Below are 8762 nucleotides of genomic sequence, written 5' to 3'. Positions count from 1 at the left end.
GAGAGAAATAGCTTGGCTGGTGTAGATGTTAAGTCATTAAGTTGTTTGTAAGCAGTATCGATTTTGATGGGGGTCACATTGAGTGTGTAGGACGATCAGTTATTCATAACATTTCACAACCCTCTTACAGTGAGGAAAAAAGTATTTGATCCCCTGCTGATTTTGTACGTTTGCCCACTGACAAAGAAATTATCAGTCTGTAATTTTAATGGTAGGTTTATTTGAACAGTGAGAGACAGAATAACAACAAAAATATCCAGAAAAACGCATGTCAAAAATGTTATAAATTGATTTGCATTTTAATGAGGGAAATAAGTATTTGACCCCCTCTCAATCAGAAAGATTTCTGGCTCCCAGGTGTCTTTTATACAGGTAACGCGCTGAGATTAGGAGCACACTCTTAATGGGAGTGCTCCTAATCTCAGTTTGTTACCTGTATAAAAGACACTTGTCCACAGAAGCAATCAATCAATCAGATTCCAAACTCTCCACCATGGCCAAGACCAAAGAGCTCTCCAAGGATGTCAGGGACAAGATTGTAGACCTACACAAGGCTGGAATGGGCTACAAGACCATCGCCAAGCAGCTTGGTGAGACAGTTGGTGCGATTATTCGCAAATGGAAGAAACACAAAAGAACTGTCAATCTCCCTCGGCCTGGGGCTCCATGCAAGATCTCACCTCGTGGAGTTGCAATGATTGTGAGGAATCAGCCCAGAACTACACGGGAGGATCTTGTCAATGATCTCAAGGCAGCTGGGACCATAGTCACCAAGAAAACAATTGGTAACACATTGAAAATGGGTCGTGGATGGGTATTCCAGCATGACAATGACCCAAAACACACAGCCAAGGCAATAAAGGAGTGGCTCAAGAAGAAGCACATTAAGGTCCTGGAGTGGCCTAGCTAGTCTCCAGACCTTAATCCAATAGAAAATCTGTGGAGGGAGTTGAAGGTCCGAGTTGCCAAACGTCAGCCTCGAAACCTTAATGACTTGGAGAAGATCTGCAAAGAGGAGTGGGACAAAATCCCTCCTGAGATGTGTGCAAACCTGGTGGCCAACTACATGAAACGTCTGACCTCTGTGATTGTCAACAAGGGTTTTGCCACCAAGTACTAAGTCATGTTTTGCAGAGGGGTCAAATACTTATTTCCCTCATTAAAATGCAAATCAATTTATAACATTTCTGACATGCGTTTTTCTGGATTTTTTTGTTGTTGTTATTCTGTCTCTCACTGTTCAAATAAATATACCATTAAAATTATAGACTGATCATTTCTTTGTCAGTGGGCAAATGTACAAAATCAGCAGGGGATCAAATACTTTTTTCCCTCACTGTATCTCACTGCAAATTGTACCCTATTTGAATTAGAATCAGTACCTTCCGTTATTCTTTGGGGTCATGGACTTTTTTATTATTTTATTCTGGTCTAATAATTTTCCCATTTTCAACTGACAGCCTCATGATGATCCATGCTGTAGTTTGTTTGGTCTCTTAGCACACTGTCAAGCCGTGTGCATCAGTGCTCCAAGGCATTAGTCTTATCAAGTCGGCTGAAAATGTCCAGCTATTTATTACATTACATTTACATTACATTTAAGTCATTTAGCAGACGCTCTTATCCAGAGCGACTTACAAAATGGTGCATTCACCTTATGATATCCAGTGGAACAACCACTTTACAATAGTGCATCTAAATCTATTTATAACTGCATTAAGTGCGAGGAATTCACAGGTTTACAAAGGCTGTCATCTGTTGATGGCACTGTTTACACTAAGGCTGTTTAATGACTGTTTAATGACTTTTGGAAGAGTGTTTCAAGAAAGTTTCACTCATTCAGAATTCCCTTCAGTTAAGAGGTTATTTGCAGCATTGTATGGAAAGGACAACTGAGCTTTGGGGTACACTCCAGTAGGTTTATCCAGTGTAAAAACCAAAGCACACCTTACCCCATGGGCATGTGAGTCTGAAGGGTTTGGGTTGGTTAATGCAATATGTTGAAAGTTCCATCTAGCCTATCAGAGGGCAAGCTGGAGCTGTTATTATTTCACCATTATGAATAAGGATCTCAAGAACCTGAGTGGGCGTACTCTGCTGCAATGGCCATTGTTGTCACTCTGTCTTGATCTGCCTCAGCGACCTGGCCTCCATGTTCCAACAACAGCTCCATGATATCAGAGCAGCCCACCTTGCCCGCCTCGTGGATGGCAATCGACTGCTGCAGTCTTCAGACAGACTTCAAACAGACCTGCTCCTCACAGGCTCCTTTCGTGATCAGGGCTTATGCCATTTCATACAACCCAAATCTAACAGCTGACCGGGAAAAATCACAAAAAATGTTGAATAGCAGTGGAATAATATACTAAGAGTCATTCCAACAATGATACTTGTTGTGATGCCAAGGACACAGACTTTATACCAGGGATCATCGACTAGATTCAGCCGCAGGACGATTTCTTTATTGAGCGGATGGTCGAGGGACTGAAACATAATTACAAATATTTTGTAGACCGCAAATTAACAGGAAGAAGCCCAAACAGATATGTTACACTAAACATAATAATTTCAAACCTTGCTTACATTTGTATACAATCACGTCTCTCTATTATGCATGGGAATACTTGTATTTTATTGTATTTACATTTTTTTGCTCAGAAAACTTGGGAGACCAAATAAAACCATGCGGAGACACTCCATGGTCAAGTAGCATCTTCATCGTCCACCAGACCAGCCATAGCTGCTAGAGTTAGCAATGTTTCTCGCTCTATTGTCTTCTTCTCCAGGGCCAACTTGAACGATGCTGTTGGAAACAACACGAGATCATGAACCAGTTCCAGTTCCTCATACTAGGGGCACGTCCAAATCATGTGGTCTATAAATCAGTAAATATCCACGGCCATAGATTAATTAGATATGCAGTCCATAATAATATATGCCATTTAGCAGATGCTTTTATCCAAAGCCACTTACCGTCATGCCTGCATACATTTTACGTAAAGGGGTGCCCCAGCGGGAATCGAAACCCACAACTAGGGTTGTTGTGGTGACTGTATACCGGCTGTCACGAGTCACGGTAATTAGGCTTCTCCAAGCTCTGATGCTGCTGATGGTCATTAGTAGCCTACCAAACTTGCTAATTGCCTGGTACTCATCACTCTATTGGACCTCTAATCACTCTGACATCAAGGCAAATGTGATCGGAAATGTAATCAAACACTTCATGAGAGCCCATGAGCGCATGTTGCCCAACATTTCTATAAACTATGCAATTGCGTAAGATTACAGAGTGATGGTCTCTACTAAAAAGAGGAAGATCCCATCAGCTTTCTATAGGGTAGGCCTACTAAATTTAATTCTCAACTTTCCTAATATTAAGCACATTGCTTATCTTTACAACAGGAGTATAGCCTACATGGATGGCATGAAAATGAAGCACAGGAAAAGCTTCCTCCATTCGCTATTTAAGTGCATAGATTACATGTATTTTTTCTGTTGCCCCTGTTTCGAGAAACAAATTTCACACATATATTATTTAGTAGATGTCACGACTTCCGCCAAAGTCGGTCCCTCTCCTTGCTCGGGCGGCGTTCGGTGGTTGACGTCACCAGCCTTCTAGCCATCGCCGATCCACTTTTCGTGTTCCTTTTGTTTTGTCTTTGTTTTACACACCTGGTTTCATTCCCCAGTTACATGTTCATTATTTAACCTCTGTTTTCCCCATGGTGGTTGTGCGTGTTTATTCGGTGTGAAGTGGTCAGTACTTCTGTGAGCTGGTGTGTTTCCCAGTGGGGATTTTATTGTTGGTTTATTTCGAGTAAAGTTACGTTTTTACTCAGTTCTGTGTCCTGCGCTGACTTCGTCCGACCCGCTACACACTGACTCTACACTATATGTAAAGACAAGATTAAATGAAGAATATTCTGATGGGTGATAATATTTGCCTGTCACATGTGAATTATATATTATCACTTGTGAATGATGCCCAGCTTAAGGCAAGAAACAATGCCTTTTTTGTGACTTTTTCGAGTCATAGTCGCACACCTCATGTAGCCTCGCCCATAGGCCTATATGTTTGATAAGGTTTGTATCACAACTAAAGTGGCCAAATAACTTCTTAAAATGAAGCAAATTAAGCTGCTTTACAAGGGGTGTAGAGCCTAACTGGTATACATATTCAGCGCGTGAGTTTGGGGAAGATAATTTTCACCATAGAAATGTACCTTTATAATAAAAGGATTATATGCATAATCGCATTTGTGGTCACTTTTGATAATGGTGTTTTCCCGCTAATTGAACATTTGCGATTATAGCGCACTTATAATGTGAAGAAATAGCCTAATAGTTTATCAACATTTTAAGCTAAACGTTCTGATCTGTTGGGTCAGCCACATTGCGTAAAAAAGTGTTTTTGATGCTAGCGGTTGTATTAATTTGGGATCTATTGCATACCACAACTGTCCCAGAAAATGTTTGGAATATTTATTTCTCCCACAGAATAGAATAGGTCAACTTTTGTACCATGGGGATAGTAAATTGACAGGCTAGTGCTTTTTCTGTTCGTTAGGCCTACTCATCTTATTGGCTGACGAAAACTAAATGTGGACAGTTCTTCCAATATCTTCAATACACACCTCAGAATTGGATAAGGACGCCGCAGTTGCGTAAGACCCGATCACATGATGGAGAGCCATGTGAATGAGAGGTGCTTCGGAGCGCGCAGCACTTAGGGGGAAGAGTACAACGCAGCACTCCGGGCCACGGGCACAAAGGCCACTGGCCGCAAAGGGCATGGATTTTTTTAGGGTGCATTATGGCCACACAAAGGCGATGCCACCGGCATATTCGAGGCATTATCAAGTGCTTGTCAAATTGTGAATGAGAGACTGATAAAGTTTGTACAGCCTGAACAAAAAACAAAGCAGAGCTCATGCCTTTCAAGCAACTTTTTTCAAATCATCATTAGAGTTGCATCATTCAACACATATAGCCCAATGTTTGTAGAACTACTAAAGTTACATTATAACTCTAAATGAAGCATATAGGAGCACCTATTTCTTTGTTAATTAACCGCTCAACACAGAATAGCTGCATGTGCGCACTCCCTCAAATCGTTTGGAGAAAATATCCTTTCTATTTTATTCAGCTTTGTTCAATTGTATTCTTCATGCTATAAAATAATATAAAATAATGCCACGGAATTCTAAGCAAATCTTGTCTGCTAAATTAACAACTGTAGCCCACAGCCATTTGGCATAGCCAGATCAAGACTTAACATAAGGACAACTCAGAGTATACTATTCTACATTTTCTTCATATCATGTTTATTTAGACATGTCTAAAATAAATAATGGATTTATTGTGAAGGTGTAGGCTATATTACATGGATTTATTAGACTTTTTAAAATGTAGATGTTCACTTGCAGGCTATGTGTGGAAGCCAGGAGATGCTAAATGTGTTTATGTTAATTAACGGTGAATTACCATGAGACTGAGTTATTTGCTTGACAATCACCGGCTGCCGAAATTTCGTGACCACCACAGCCGTAGCCACAACCCTTGCAACATGCTCTACTGACGGAGACTACATACGCAGCCCAGGATGTGATTTCTCTGTAATACTCTACCATATAGCACTATCTCCAGCACCTGCAGCAGAGGTTGGACAGCTGCCTTGTACAGAGGGTACCAGCCCCTGTCACCTGCCTCACTGAAGCCTGCTGGGAATTCTGGCAGATCTTGGAGTGGGAGTATGTCACCTTTGTGGAGAATGTACCCAAATGAATGATTACTTTTCACAGGAGCATAAGTTTGTTAGCAAGAGGCTTCATGCCCATAGGGGGCACGTGCCCCCTCATATTTGTCCTGTTAATTATTATTATTTATTTCTCTGTGATACTTCTAGCCGCTTAGCAACTTAATTGCATTGTTCTTGTTTGCATACTGTACACTACATCATTAGTGGGAGATATACAGCCATGGATTGCTTTGTGTGGGCCGTGCATTCATTTAGACGGCAAACGTAATATCATGTTTCAAAAATGGCTATTCCATGTGGTTCATCGTTCACGTAAAACACGAAGTGAATATGATGTTTACATGACCTCAGTAATCAGAACATTCACCTTGCTCAATGGGCTTTTTGATCTTCAGATGTTTATCCCTGAGAATATCAGAGCAGAGGAGATCATGTTTAATGTTTAAGCATGTATAATGTTAGTTGTTCATATCATTTTGCTCTCAACAATGACAGAGTTGTTGAACATGCAGGACATTAAGTACTTTCAGAAGTGAACTTTTATCATGGTGACAATCTCTAAAGGTGACAATTATTATTTTTTGGCATGGCTCGAATGCTCATCTGAATAGCATGATCAAGCAGTTTATCTTCATCCATGTTGTCCGGATCCATATATTCAGAGCAAATAGCAATGTTAGTACGTGGCCAAGTATTGCTATGCTTCAAACCCTTAGGTATGCTTAACGTGCAAAGAAAATTGACTCTCCAGAAACATCTAAACAACATTTTCTGTTTTATTAGATATATTGTCCTATTCACCAGTCAGGCAGATTTTCATTCTCACCTGTGAAATCTAGTTCTGTTGAATTTACGGGAACTACCCAGCCCAGAAGGAGAGATTGTAGAGTGTAATTATTGTCATGCCTGAACTGATTTCCCTCTCGATCAACGCACACACACACACACATTAGGTGTCACCTGTTCTTGTTAAGGTCGTGTGTTTAGCATGCAGGCCATACCACAACGTCCAAATGTTGTGTCTTATGTACACTCATTTTCCATAATGTCAACAGTAATAATGAAAGAGTTTTTAATGTATAGAGACAGTTTTCATAACAGATGGCAAATATTAGACTTGTCAGAAAGAGAATTGTTCACAGAAGATCCATTTTCCCTGGCAGACCATGAAATGGGCTTGAAGAGCTCCCTGGTGGGTAGGGTTAACATTTGATTAACGTTTAGAAAGAAATCCAGTAGTTAGTTTTTTCGAGACACAAAGATGGTTCAAACTATTGTGCTGAAACGGAATAGGATCTCTCAGAAGCTTCATCAGAACTGCTATAGCTGCAGCATAAATTCCCTTTTAAAGGATAATTATCAAACATCCATACTTTACTTATTGCTTTTTGTCTGATATTTTACGAAAAGAATTACAGGACAAGTCTTTATCCAATCTCTAATGTAAAACATCCCCTAGCGCTTAAACATAGCAGATGTAAATTAGCTGTTAGCTAAATCTGGTGCAACGCATCTCACTTCTGAGACATGTTTTTGGTGTGCATTGTCCCTGTCCAAACAAATTTAATTAATAAATAAATAAATAAAAACTTGAGTCAGCCAATCAAAGGCAAAATGAGTTGGTTGGTGGGGACCAGGTGTGTTGGAGAGAGGGGTGTGCGCCTCTTTGTGCCCCCCGGGCCAGGATTGGGAGACACTGTATTGGACATAAGCAATATTCAATATGTAATCTGATATTCCAACATGGTTATTTTAGATGTGAGCAGATACATTATTCCTTATTATATATTTTGTTCTGGGTGCATCTCTGATGGCTTGTACAGGTCTGGAACGATGCACCCATTTTATTTTATTTTCCTAGCCCAAGCTCACAACCTGGCTAGCACTGTAAAGGAGCTAACTGTTTCACTATTGTCACAATTGTTTCTTAGTGTTGTTTTGTCTTTTATTGTATGAATTTGTTGCTTATGGATGTTGTGTGGTTGGTTTGCCACCAGGTGGCATGTTTTGTTTTATCCTGCACTAAAAAAGGAAAAAAAAACGAAAGTAAAATATATGAAATGTAATGTAAAACATTTAATAAGCTAACATATGTAAAAACATGTGAAACAGAAATGCACAATATGCTCAACAATTGAAACAAATACAAGCTCCATAGTCAGTAAGGTGGCATGGCGGGAAATTCACTGGCGTCTCTTCTCCCAACATGATCAGTTCAACATTTCGGCCATACAGATCATTCTCCCTGTACATCAACTAGCTCTTCAGTCTGAGAGGGAGAAGGTCAGAGCTCAAGATCATGGAGTCATTCATTATTTTCAATGTCAGCTGTTTCCTGACCTCCAGTCTGTACAGGGACTTGAGTGATTGGGGGGTTCCCTGGGTAAAAAGGAAGAAAAATAAACACAAGTAATATAACAGCACATTTTTTATGTGATATATTCCATTTAAATGGTGCATGTAGAATAGTAAAATCATTGTATTTGAAAATACACAGAACATCACATACAGCACCTTCAGAAAGTATTCAAACCCCTTGACCTTTTCCACATTTTGTTGTGTTACAGCCCAAATTTTAAATGAATTCAATTGATCCTGTCACTGGCCTACACACAACACCCCATAATGTCAAAGTGGAATTGTGTTTTTTACAAATTAACAAAAGAGGGAAAGCTGAAATGTCTTGAGTCAATAACAATTCAACCCCTTTGTTATGGCAAGCCTAAATCAGTTCAGGAGTAAAAATGTGCTTAACAAGTCACATAATAAGTCCCCTTTGCAATAAGGCACTACAGTTAAACTGCAAAAGATTTGGCAAAGCAATTCACTTTTTGTCCTGAATACAAAGCATTATTTTGGGGCAAATCCAACACAACACATCACTGAGTACCACTCTTCTTTTTTTAACATGGTGTTGGCTGCATCATGTTATGGGTATGCTTGTCATCGGCAAGGACAAGGGAGTTTTTTATTATAAAAAACTACGGAATAGAGCTAAGTACAG

This window comes from Salmo salar, chromosome ssa23 (genome assembly GCF_905237065.1).
Source record: "Salmo salar chromosome ssa23, Ssal_v3.1, whole genome shotgun sequence".
NCBI lineage: Eukaryota > Metazoa > Chordata > Actinopteri > Salmoniformes > Salmonidae > Salmo > Salmo salar.
This window is presented reverse-complemented; position numbering follows the sequence as displayed.